The sequence below is a fragment of the Hyaena hyaena genome, unplaced genomic scaffold, assembly GCF_003009895.1.
Source record: "Hyaena hyaena isolate Hyena2069 unplaced genomic scaffold, ASM300989v1 scaffold_157, whole genome shotgun sequence".
Lineage (NCBI taxonomy): Eukaryota > Metazoa > Chordata > Mammalia > Carnivora > Hyaenidae > Hyaena > Hyaena hyaena.
Window position 1 is genome coordinate 754583 of NW_024080789.1, and position 13380 is coordinate 767962.

Genomic DNA, 13380 nt, shown 5'->3' on the forward strand with positions numbered 1-13380 from the left:
ATTCTTCATTCATCACAACCAAACCCAAACTTCCTCTTTTGAGCTCTTCAGGGGCACCAGATGTGATCGTGATCTGGGGAGGCCCGTGGAAAGTTTCTACTTTGTGAAGATCACTGATAAGCAGCAGCTTCTCTGTCTCCCTTCCATCGGATGTGTTTCTGCTCTGAGACTTGGGTATGAAGTTGTCCGATGATGATGATGACAGAGGGGTGAGGGCACCCACTGGCTGGGGGACCCTGCTCCCTATCCTTACTGGCCTGACCCACTTTGGCAAATCAAAGTGTGTCTATTGTAGTAGCTGTGCAGGGGGCATGAGGTTTGGGAAACCTGTCTGACCTTAGGTTTGCCACTGCCCTTATTGGGCCTCAGTTTCTACATTTGTACAGCGAGGGGTTGGACCCAACAGGTTTTTTTTTTTTAATTTTTTAAAATGTTTATGTGTTTTTGAGAGAGAGAGACAGAGCATGAGCAGGGAAGGGGCAGACAGGGAGACAGAATCAGAGGCAGGCTCTAGGCTCTGAGCTGTCAGCACAGAGCCCAGCACGGGGCTCGAACTCACGAACTGCGAGATCATGACCGAAGTCGGACACTTACCAACTGAGCTACCCAGGTGCCTCTGGACCCAACAGCTTTAAAGAGCCCTGTCTTCACCTCTGCTATAATGAGGCTGAAGTCAAGACGGTTAACCTTGTTCTGTCCTCCCCTTTCTTCCCTCCAGCAGGCCGAGAACCCACACCCCAGGACAGTCAGCCAAGAGCTTTTTTGAGTATTTCCCAACTTAACACAATTATGATCAAAAGATAAATTAACAAACTGGCTAGAAGCTGTGGAGTCGGGTCAGTTGCTAACTGACCATGAGCATGGCATTGCTGAGTCTTGGCTTCCTCATCTATAAAACAGGGCCTCCAGTTCCACCCATCTCCTAGCCTTTGAGGAGGAAATGAGGTAATGCAGGGAAGTGCTTGGCAGGGGCCTGCCTTGCCTGGAGTCAGCTGTCGGGCACCACCGGCCAGAGCCAGGCCCCCTTGTAGGAGACTCATAATCGGATCCCAAGTTATTTTCTGAGCTCTGATGTCAAGAAGTCAACTGCAGGTCACAGAGGCACCTAAAAACCAACATGAAAGTACCTTAAAAATATGCCAAAGGAAGAACAGTTCTGGGAGTGGCAAGGAAAGAGTGATGGAATCTGGGTGAATAGAAGGGGGAGGCCCCCTGAGGCCAAGGGGAACACACGAATGTCTCGAATTCGCAGGAACCAGGAATGAGGATGGCTGAAACCGAACACTTGCAATGTACAAGCCTGTTGTAATCCCTCAACGTGCAATTTCCACTTGCTTTTCAGTGAAGATGGGTAGCGTTTTGGGATTGGTCTCTAGTAGGAGGGAGACGTCATTAGAAATGGGAGTCTGCATCGCAGGGGGGAGCCTTTGGGGGTCCTTAGAGGGAAGGTATTCATCTAGCCACATGCTTGAGAAAAACCGTGTGAGGGAAGGGTGGCCAGTTGGGAGGCTAAAGAGACAATACCAGTTAAGACTCAGGTGCCTGCAGAACAAATCACATGTTTTTTCTTGGATCTGTGGCAGAGGAGGGAGCAGCCACTATTCTGAATCCTTGCACCTCATTCATTCATACACTCCTGCGGCTTACACTTCTGGAAAGCCTCCTATATGCCGTGCTATGTGCTGGATACTAAAGATATCAATGAGAAGCTAAGACTGTTGCTTCCTAATCCTTGAGAGCTGACATTTGAGTGTCCCTAATCACCCAGCTTTCTCCAAAACACGCTGTTCAGTGACACCGGAGATTGCTTCTGTGGCCAAAGTTCAATGGAGAGAAGTGGTGGGGCACTAAATTAAAACTAAAAGGAAAGAGAAAGCAGAAGCCCAAACCACTGCTGTCTCAAAGTGGGAGAAAAGGATGGTAATGATGTTCTAAGTGTGGAAGGGGCCCTCGGAAAGTCTCACCTCCCTCTCCCTCGCACAGACAGCCGTCCCAAGGGCACTTAGCATTTCAGTGACAGAAAGAACTGGAACCCTGTAGTCCTGCCCCATCTGGTGCTTTCAGACCCCCGCCCCTGTACCTTCCTTCGCCTTCTGCCACCACCACCGGGCTTCTCTCTCAGCCTCTCCCCAGCTCCACCCCTTGCTCCCCGCCCCGCCTCCTGCCTCCAGCCCTGCATTTTCCCTTCAGAGTGAACCCTTCTCAGAAGCTCCAGACTGGGAAGCCTCAATCTCCGTCTTTGGGGCCACAAGGGCCGGCTGGTTGCCCTTTTAACCCGAGCAGAGAACCGCTATTTGAGAATTGCCACGGCCACACTTCCAGCTGTTGGAAAGCCGTGTGGGGAGTGCTGACTATCTGGAACCCCCTAATGTTTACTGTGCCCCAGCTTTGCTGATAGTAATGAGTAATCCCACTGAAGGAGGGCAGGAGTGATCACCCTTATTCCACTATTGAGGAAACCGAGGGTCCAAGTGGTCAAACTGCCTGAAGGTACAGGCAATACATCATGGACTGAGCTGGAAATGGTCCAAATCAACGCTCTTCTTTCATGAGTTTGACAATCGAGGAGCAGTGACAAATCAACGCTCTTCTTTCATGAGTTTGACAATCGAGGAGCAGTGACCAAAGTATCACTAAAGGCTAGATCTGGGGTTAGGACCTGGGTGTCCAGATTCCTGCTCTGCTCACCACTAACATGTCCTCCTCCTCTTGATGACGGAAGCCAGGCTGAGCTGAGGATGGGAGGGAGAAGTGTCAAGTCGCCCAACCCGAATTTCAGAACCCAAAAGCAGCACATGGGTGTTCTAACAGGCCTCGTAGACCTCAGGTTTCCCCAGGCAGGCTTCCTCACTTGACAGTTGGGTTAGGCGAGCAGGAAATTCTAGTCCTTAACGGAGTCCTCTACTCAGAGGTTAACCTATGACAGGCAGGCCGGCTGGATCAAATCCCAGCCAACCACTTAGAACTAGAGAAGTCACTTGGCCTCCCCATGCCTTGATTTCCTCATCTGTAAAATAGGAATGACAAAGGTTGCTATTTCACAAGGTTGTTGTGAAGATCAAAGAAGCCAGTGCATGCAGATCTCGGAGCACACTATCTGGGACATAAGAACTCAATAAGTACCAGCTCTTTGGTATTAACAAATAGGCTGGATTCCATTTCATAGAGAAGAACTCAGAGGGGGAGTCCAAGCTAAAGTGTGGGCCCTACCCTCCAGGCCCTGGCCAGCCCCTAAGGTGCAAGGGACAGGAGTAATGGGAGCAGAGATGTCCTTTAGAAAGACATCTCTGTGGCCAGCGTGAAGAAGGAAATCAGCTGGAGACCGCTGGACTGGCTTCAAGTGTTCCTCCCATATGGAAGGATGAGGACAGGAGCCAGGGCAGAAAAGCAGAGACATGGAGAAAAGAACCTTAAGAAAGACGTGGGGGTGTGAGAAATCAAGGAAGCTGTCCGATCTGCTATGGGGAATTAGAGAGGGAGGGAGATATAAAGCCAGGGGTAATGTCATTACCTGGGAACCCAGAGGCAGGAGGTGCTTTCAAAAGCAGGATGTGAGGTCAGGTGCAGGCCATCCCACTGCCCGCCTCTCTGGTGAGGACCGGAGAAGCCCTAAACCTGAGCTATCTGGGAACGAGCCCTTCCCCTGGGCGTGCTGTTAGCAGTTTGCAGAACAGGAATTTCCTTCTGAGGACGGTCTTGCCCCTCCCTCTCAGCTACCCCCATCTGCCTAGTGCACTACCCACTGCAGCCAGAACTGCCTAGTGGCCACCTCATTGGGATGGCCATGGACCTTGACCTGGAGATAGCCATGGGTGGGGTTGGGAGGGCCTGATGGGTGAGCAGGGAGGGTGGGGAATGGATCTTACGATCCCAAGCCTGTGCTGGGCTAGTGGTTTCTGTTCTCCCACACAGCTGGTATCCACTCAAAGCCCCCAAATACCATTTATCACACACACAGACTTCCAAATCTCTGCCAGTCATACCCATGGGGACACACCATGTAAATCCAGAACCAGAAGCACACTGCTGGTAACACACACACAGAAATGGATACTGTGGACCACGTGGGAAAATAACATGATTAGGCCCACAAATACGTTGCTCAGAAATACACTGTTGTCCATGTGCGTACCACTGGCCACACACGAAACTCCACACGAGTACCTAGACTTGCCTTTTACACACGCTCACTGGGGCACGTATGTACTCATACTTTCCTTGTCACACAGCCTCAGTGTGGCACACAACTCCAGGAATCAGTGGCCTGCCTGCTTTTGAGTATGTTCTTCAAGAGCAGAACAAACAACCAGGCTCTATGGAGGGAGGGCTTTGCACCCACATGCTCTGAACTTGAGCCCTGCTCCTATTTGCAGCCCTGCTCTGGGGAGGCAAGACGGGCTCCTTGGAGAACCAGGCAGTAAGTGGGATCTGCCTTCGAAAGGAGTGAAGCCCTGGGGAAGTCTTTGTGGAGTAGTGAGGCTCAACGGAGTGAAATGTAAAGAGACAGGAGGGAGAGATTTTCTATCCACAGCCCCCATCCCACTCTGTCCACTTTTCAAGGAATGTTCTAGAAGCTGGCAGTGAAAGGGTTAATAGACAACTCTGCACACCCCACCTTGGGGCTTTGGAAAACCTGACTGCAGGGATTTGCCCAAGGGAAGTCAGGGTCCCTACCTCCCCGTTTGCCTTTTAGCTGTCCCCAGGATAAAAGTCCCCAGGTGAGTGAGATGGAAACCCAAAATGAAACTTTGCTAGACTTCTCCGACTCCAGCTTTGTCACTGTCACTCTGGTCAGCGGCAAGCAGCAGCTCCAACTCCCCCCTCAGCATTGCTCTCCAAAGCCTGGTGTCCCCTTTGGGTTGCACTGTATTCTCTTGGGCAAACCTGCCTCCCCCTCACTGGACCTCGGGTCCCCCGCTTTCCTACTTAGGTGGCTGTTTCAGGGGCCAAATGAGATGGAGCATACGAGGAGCCTGGCATGGTGCTCTGTTGTCCGGCTCTACCACTTGCCTTCTCCATTTCCCTGTCTCCCGGTGCTCTCTCCCTTGGCCCCTCTCCTGTTCTGGGGTCCAGGTTAGTCGGAGTGCATTATTTGCATAGACATGAGACCTCACCCCTGGGGAAATTCCCCCTGGTGACCAGGCTTCCTTTCTGAGGTCAGGCCACATCATCAGACTCAGCTCCTTCCTCTCCAGCTCACCCCAGCCTCTTGCTGGCTTTGGCCCCTTGTATCTGGCAGGTGCAGATCCAGGTTCCCAGATTTAGTCCCATCTTGTGATCCCGGGGTGCTGTCTAAGAGAATGTGAGTGTAGAGGGTGGGCTGGGGACCCAAAATCAGAAGTGATGGTGGTCCATGCTGGAGGACTAGAGAAAGGTGGCAGGCAGGAGGGGGTGGAGAAGCCTAGTAATGCCAGCTCTTCAGGAACTCCCTGCCTGGTCTTGGGCATATGCCTTCTCCTCCCCAGGCCTTAGTTTCCACTTCTGTCCGGCCAGGGGAGTGGCCAAGATAATCTCTAAGCTTTGTTCCAGATCGAATGAGCTAAGAAGCCACTTCCTTTAGCAGCACAGTCTTGCAACATTCGTCCTTGGATCTTCTTCCTTTGACAAGAACCTTGCAACATACTGCCCTATATCTGTTTTTCTTTCCTTTCCTTGGAAAGCACAATTTTGCAAAACGCATTCCTGAATCCCATTTTCCAGATGCTGACAGAATTACATGTACCTCCTCTCCTTGGACTGACATGGTTTGAGGTTTAATTTTTCCTTTCGCATCCACTATGTAGAATGTCCCGTGACCACAAAAAGTAGACTAGAGCTTTCTTCTCTCTGGAGTCTAAGATCAGTTGTCTTCTTGGTCTCTGAGGCTGGTGCCGAGAAGGCACTTTCCCTGGAACAAAAAGGGAAACAGTGAGGCCCTGGGACTACCTGCATCAGAACCACCTCTTAGAATGGCAGCTTTGAGACAGGGAGTCACAGCTGCGAATCATCTAGGGGGCTTTTAAATACCAGACCCAGGCCACCCCCCTCCCCCACCCAGGATCCTGATAGAATTAGTCTGGAGTAGGGCCTGGGCATCTGTAATGCATTAAAATTTTTTTATTTTGGAGAGAGTGCAAGTGGGAGAGGGGACAGAGGGAGAGAATCTCAAGCAGGCTTCATACACAGCACAGAGCCTGACTAGGGGCTCAATCCCATGACCCTGGGATCATGACCTGAAATCAGAGGCTCAACTGACTGAGCCATCCAGGAGCCCTGAGCATTTTTTTTTTTTTTTTTATAAAACTCCTCAGGTGATTCTAATGTCCAGCCAAGATTGAGAACCACTGATCTAAGGCCCCACCTGAGACCAAATGGATCAGAAGATTCTGACAGATGCTCAAGTTGATGAACCCCTGACCTATGATATTCTTTATAACATTTTATCTCTTCATTTATTTTTAATTTTTTGAGAGAGAGAGACAGAGTGTGAGCAGGGGAGGGGCAGAGAGAAGGGGAGACACAGAATTGGAAGCAGGCTCCAGACTCTGAGCTGTCAGCACAAAGCCCAATGCAGGGCTCGAACCCAAGAACGCGAGATTATGACCTGAGCTGAAGTTGGATGCTCAACCGACTGAGCCACCCAGGCACCCTGAAATTATCTTAATGCGCACTTCTTCTATGCACACATGTATTCCCAGGATTATAGATGGGCAAAAAGAGTTGACACCTTTCACAGATGAGAAAGGTGAGGGACAGAGAGAGGAAATTGCTGCTCAGGTCATACAGAGTTAGTAACAGTAATGGACCTGGCACCTAGTGGAAGCTTGTAGGCTCCAAGTATTTTAGGAGCACCTGGGTGGCTGAGTTGGTTAAGCTTATGACTCTTGATTTTAGCTCAGGTCATGATCTCACAGTTGGTGAGTGCAAGCTCCACATCTTGTAGTGCAGAGCCCTCTCTTTCCCTCTCTCTCTCTGCCCCTCCCATGCTCTCTTTCTCTCTCTCAAAAATAAGTAAAAACAAAAACAAAAACAAACTTTTAAAATTCATTACAAATATATATATATATACATACATATATATATTTTAGCAAAAGTCATGGATTTGTTGCATGGGTGATCCAGAGAAGTACTAGCATGCCAGTCCCACTGGTCTGTGACAGTGAGTTCTTGACTGCCTTTCTATGAGCAGGTAATTCTTACTTTGGAGTTAGAAGACCCAGTTAGGGATCTTAGACCTTTCAAACCACTAAGTACAAAGATAACCCCTGGGAGCTTAGTAAATATGCTGCTGCTAGGGCCCTGCCCCCGAGAATGATTTCTCAGGTCTGTGGTGGGACCCAGAAATCTGCCCAGAGTCCTAGGCTAAGTCCCAAGGGCACGAGGAATTCCCTTCCTTGGGGAGCATGCAACAGACTTGGTGAATCAGGAAACCCAAGGAGTCAAATTTAGTGTTTGTTACATAAATATTGATTGACGATTATGAGACTGGCCCAGTTCTGTTCCCACAACATTAGTAAGACCAGAGACGTCAGGGTTAGAGAGGTGGGATTGGGTGATTAAGTATCAAAGGACAGGGGCCTGCATGTATGCAAATTTCACCCATCTTTGGAGGTCCCGCACAGGCCTCGTCTCCTTCAGGTGGGCTCTGCAGATATGACCTGAGTTTGAACTCCAGCTGTGGCATGTATTAGTTTCCTCATCCATAAGAAAGTGGTACCAATCTCATAGGATTCTGATGAGGATGCAGGAAACAGTCTATTTAAAAGCCCTTAGCATCATGCCAGCCAGGTACATGTAAGTATTAGCTATTAGTGATATTATTTCCTGATCATCTTGGCCAACCCTGATTTCTTCTTTCTCTGAACTTTTGGACTTCTTTACGGTGTCAAAATGGAAGGTCCCCTAGTGATCATCTAGTCTGATTCCTTCACATTCTAGAAGGGGAAGCTGAATATCAGAGAAGGGAAGGGACTTGCCCAGAGCCACACAGCAGAGCCAGGACTCAAACCTAGTTCCTCTGATGCCCAGTCCAAGGGCCTCTTCTTCCTTGATGTCCATCCTGTGGCCTGAACAAAGAAGGCAATTGCAAGGAATCCATGGCTGGATGGAGAAGAGGCGAGAGAGAAGGTAGGGGAAGCTAAGTGTGTTCAGCCTTCCAGTTAGGAGAGCCCAGAGCTAGTCTTTCCCCAGGATGTGCAAGCCGTGTTCCTAACTGAAGATCCCAGTTCACATGAGTCTACCTCCTTAGCCCTTCAAGTTCCCGCCACCATTTATAACGTCATGAGCAGGAACCAGTCCAAACAAGGCTTTGTGAATTCACAGAGGATCTATGACTGTTGTGGCCTGTGGAGAGAAAAGGTCATGTTAGAGGAAACATTGCAATCCAGGAATGTCAGGGCTGAATTAAACATGACACTGATGAGGAATCTGAAACCAGAATTCCTCAAGGAAGGGACATTCCTCAATTTCGCAGACAGCTCTAGCTGACCCAGATGGCTGGCCACAGGCCACCAGGAGGCTTCTCAAAGGGAGCCAGGGACAAGATCTCTCTCCCTGATGCTGAGTCCTGCCACCATCCTAAGTCCAGGTGGGGACATAGTTGAGGGACGTCCTGCAAGTTGGTATCAGAAGGCAGAGAGGGGAGCATCTGAGGTGTATTTTCACTCCCTGCAGAGAAAAGGGTCTATGTGCAGGGGTATGTATTATCCTTTGCACCTGATCTAGCTCAGGGAATGGTGTTATTCGTCCTATAGAATTTTCTGTGACGATGGAAACATCTGCACAGTCTGGTATGGGAGCCACTTGCCACATGTGGCTGTTGAATATTTAAAAAGTGGCCAGTGAGACCAAGGGACTGAGTGCAGTGTGGGAAAGAGCACTAGACTAGGAGTCAGGAAGTCCCTTCATTTACTCACTTGGAAAGTCACTTCCCCTGTCTGGCCTTCACTTCCTTATCCGTAAAGTGAGGCTGTTGGGCCAGAAGGCATCTCTAGCATTCCCCATGGAATCCCAATCCAAGGAACACAGAAGAAGCAGAGAATTGGATTCAGTGCACTCTCCCCCTCCCTCACCCCCTCTCCTCCATTTGTCATCCTCCTGCTCAGGCTGAATGTGGCCCCCCCATGAGATCTGGGTCTGTTTATTTCTCCAGGCCTGTCTCTGTTACTTCCTCCTTGCCTGCTTCGAACTCCATGCTCCACTCAGAGTGAACAATTTTCAGTTCCCTGAATGTATTCTCTCTTTGCATATTCTATTCCCTTTCCTAAGAACACCCTTCCTTGTGCTCTCGCCTTGGCCATTTTCAGGTCTCAAATGACATGTCACTTCCTCCAGGAAGATGTGCCAGGTCCCCAAATCCTGACTAGATGCTCCCCTGTCCAGGCTCCTGTAGTTCCCTGTATTTCTCCTGCCAAAACACATCTCTACCACACTTCATTATCATTACCTATTAGCCTGCTGCCCCCAGAGCAATGCTGTCCAATAGAACTTTCTGACAAAAGAAATGTTCTATACATGTGCAGTCCACCGTGATAGCCACACGTGGCTGGTTGCTGAGGATTTGAAATGTGGCTAGTGCTCTGGAGGAACTGAGTTATCAACTTTACTTAATTTTAACTAATTTATATTCAAATAGCCATGGATGGCCAACAACTACTATACTGGACAGGGCAGCCCCAGAGTCTGTGACCTCTGAGTAGGCAGGAAGTGGGTCTGACCTTGTCCATTCTTACATCCTCAGTGGTCTATAATGTTGCCATTAAGAATGAAGAAATTCCAGAACCTGAAATGATCAAGAATCCTGAAATGACCCAGAGCCAACCCATCCCCTCCGAAAGCATCTTTTCAGTGGGTAATGAACCGAGATCTTATGTTTGTGAAATACTCGAGAGTTTACAAAGGACGTGGGCAAACCATTTTATTTTAATTACCGTCACAGAAGGCAGGCCCAGCTGGACTCATTACCCCCATGTTACAGCAGGGGATCACTGAGGCTCCGGATGGGAAAGTGAGGCTCAGGAGAACCAGCTGGTCAGTGTAGAGCCGGGCTGCTCCATGGTGGGCTGGTCCCTAAGGCCCCACTTGATGTCGAAATGAGACCCGGCACAGAGGGAAGGAGTGAGCTTTTCCTTCCCTGTGTAAAGTCCACAGACAATAAATGGAAACAGATGGAATAGAAATGGAGGGGAGGAGAATGCGGGCTGGGCATCTGGAGGTTTCCTGACGGCCCTGGGGTCTGGAATCCCCTACCGCAGGCAAAGGAGGAATTAGTGGTCCAGGGGAGAACCCAGGGTAGGGGTAGGTAGGCAGACCAGGTCGCCCCTGCCCCCCGTGCCAGTTCCTGCTTCAGCCACAGAGTCGTCAGGCCTCCAGATCCTCCCCAGAGCTCCCTCCCCTCCCTGGAATGCTTGGCAAGTGATAGCCAGTCTGGGAAGTGACAGGTGGGGAACCGACAAAGAAGGGCCCTGTGCTCTGCCAGGGGGTAGGATGGGGCCTCCGCTGGGCCTTGTGGGGCTGCCTGGCGGCTGGCTCCTCCATCTCGGGGAATTCCCCTCCTGCCTAAAAGTCAACCCAGCCCAGCCCTCCTTCCTGCAGAAGCACAGTGAGCAGAGGAGCCTTCACAGGGCGGCAGCCCCCACTGCGCCCACCCGTGTCTTCTCCTGCCCCAGGTGAGTGACCCAGCCCGGGCATCCGTGAGCCCAGACAGGGGTGAGGGCTCACTGCACAAGGCTGCCAGGGCCACCAGACCACCCCACCCCACCCCCGGCTCTGCGCCACCTGGCCTCCTACTTTCCTGCCAGCAGGGGTGGGCCAGTCCCCTGGGCTGGCTCCCTCTTCCCCCGGCCAGAGCTTGGGCTCTAGGCCTCTCTACCTCCTTGCCTGGCCTCATTCTCGTCTTGCTTCTCTCCCTCCATTTCTTGTTTCCTCTTCCTGCCCTCCTCAGCCAGTGTTTTTCTCTCTAGTCAATGCTAGTTCTTCCAAAGAGAGGGAAAAGTCTCTTTTTGTCTTACCCTTTCCTCAAGGAAAGGGATTAGGTTCCCCAGCGCGGGTGTGGGTTTATGTTGCTGTGAGAATGGGTGCTCGCGTTTGCGAGCATGTGTCAGATCCATTGAGGGACATATGTATGTGTCGGAGTGCAACTTCACAAGCACACCTATGTGTTGGTGGCTGGGTCATCGTGTGAACGTGTGTGTGTCTGTGTGTGAATGTGAGCTTGGGAGGGTGGGCGTGGGCATGTGTGTTGGGCATTTGAGTCATCTACAGCTAGGCTGGAAGAGACTAGGTGGGAGTCTAGCCCTGCCTCCCTTGGGAACACAATGGACAGCTAGGACCCTCCTCAGCAAACGGATCTCTGGAGGGCTCTGCCACCTGCTCGCCTCCTAGGGCTGGCTGGACCCTTCTGAGGTTGAACCTTTAACAGAGGGCCTCAGGCACTGGGAGTGGGTGAGGGCTGGCAGACAGTGGGGATACGGCCTCCTCTTTAAATCCCAAACAGTCCAGATTTTCCAGAGCTGGTCAGAGGCCCAGCCCAGGGAAGTCCCTTGCTAAGAGGAGCAAGAAGCCGAGACCAAGTCCCTGTCACCGCTGCTTCTTGGCTGGAGAACAATGGAGGGAGAAGCGGGAGGGACCCTGGAAGAGGGAGTATGAGAGAGGACATGGGGTGAGGCTGAAGGAGGGTTGCTCTCTGGGCCCTGTCAGGGCTTCCCAGGATTAGGAAATGTCTGGTTCCCATGAGGGTGCCTCCCTCAGGGGCTGGGCTGGGTTGACCTCTCCCCACTTCTAGGAGGATGACAAGGAGCAAGTTTGGATCCAAACCCAGATCTGGCTTGACACGCTGACCTGAAGACAGGGAGGCCCGAGGGAGAGGAGGTGGACTAGGGGAAGCCTGGGGCTCCTGGGAACTGTGGGAGGTGCCTGGTTAGGCCACATATGCTCCGAGGCCGGGAATTTCCCCCAGAGTCACTTGGCTCTTTCCTCTCTGCCACTGGCGTCCTAGAAGCCCCAGTGTGACTGGCAGGCCCAGGGCCGCAGCGGAAACAGCTGGGAGGGAGAAAGAGGAAAACAGGAAAGACCCTGGAGGAAAAAGTCAGGAGAAACGCCTTCTAGGCCTTGTGCTTCCCAGAATGCTTTGTGAGGTCTAGGGCAAGTTCATCCTCAGCTCTGGGCCCTGGGCATTGCTGCCTTTAACTCACGCCAGGCCCTGTGACCTCTCGTTCTTTCTCTACCCTATGCATCAGGGTCTGCTTTACACTTCAGGTTATTGGTGAGGAAATAGGCAGACTGATCACGAGGTGTAAAGGCAGGGCTGCGACCTAAACCCAGGTCTGCCAGACTCCAGAGCCCACACCCTAACCCTTGCATGGCATGCAAGCTCTTGGAGGAGGGGCAAATCGTGAGTATGAGATGCTTTAGTTCACCTTAGGGTGCATAATGAATGTGAAAAGTTATGGATATCTTAAAGCTGTCCTATCCATCCGTCTTGCAGTTATTGGGAGGTAGATAGAATTAAAAACGTTTCTTAGGCCAAGCGTGGGAAGTAGGAACCGTAGGTACTGCCCCCTTATTTATTTCTTACCAAAAAATATGATTACCTATGACAATTTCAGTCAACATCACGTGCTTGGTGTGCAGTTCTCATTTAGCTATCACTAAAATCTCTTTCTCTCGTGTGCACACACCCAGTACCAAAAAGCACCTAGAATCCACCACGGGTTTTACATTCCCGAGATTGCCTCAGGCTGCGGAGACAGGAGACCGGAGACGGGGATGGAAGGAAGGGACCCAGATTCAGGGTTGCTCTTTTCCTAGTTCATTAGCTGCTCACCTTGACTTTCATTCACCTCCAGCCAAGACCCCAACTCACAGACTCACCTAATAGAGTTAGGTGGAGCTTGCTGGCTTTAGAAGTTCCACGTCCCATCAATGGGGGGGTGTGGAAATAGCACTGCTCTAGGAGCAGGAGCCGAGGCTTCTAGCCCTGAATACGAATCACAGGCCTGCTGTAAGACCTCCAGCAAGTCCTTACCCTTCTCTGGCCCTCAGAGGCTTCATCCCTATGAGAAAAAGGCCGGTCTGACCATTTCTAAACAACCCTTTAAGGCCTGGCATTTTGAGCTCTCTTAGTAGCTGGCAAGACTCTGGCATAATGCTTAAGAGCATTAAAAGTTTAGGAGCCCAGTTACCTGTTGTTGTCTAAGACCTTGGACAAGTCATCTAACACTTCAAAGCCCCAGTTTCATCTGCGAAGTGGGGATGACAGTGGCAATAACCTCAGGGTGGTTGGGAGATACCCTATTGTGTTAAAGTGCAGACCCAGCACATAGCAAAATACTCCATAAATGTACCTCTTGACATTTTTAATACACCACCTCCACTCTTCTTTAGAAACTTGATTTGGAGCAT

The 13380-nt window shown here is 50.9% G+C and overlaps 1 protein-coding gene across 1 annotated transcript in view; it reads left to right on the top strand.

Annotated features, from left to right (window-relative positions):
- Nucleotides 1–10626: 10626 nt before the first annotated feature.
- Nucleotides 10627–13380, top strand: part of TNIP1 (TNFAIP3 interacting protein 1) — a 52250-nt gene continuing 49496 nt past the window's right edge. Inside the window, exon 1 of the mRNA XM_039239446.1 lies at nt 10627–10646. The gene's annotated coding sequence lies outside the window, so the exon portion shown is untranslated. The remainder of the gene's footprint in view (nt 10647–13380) is intronic.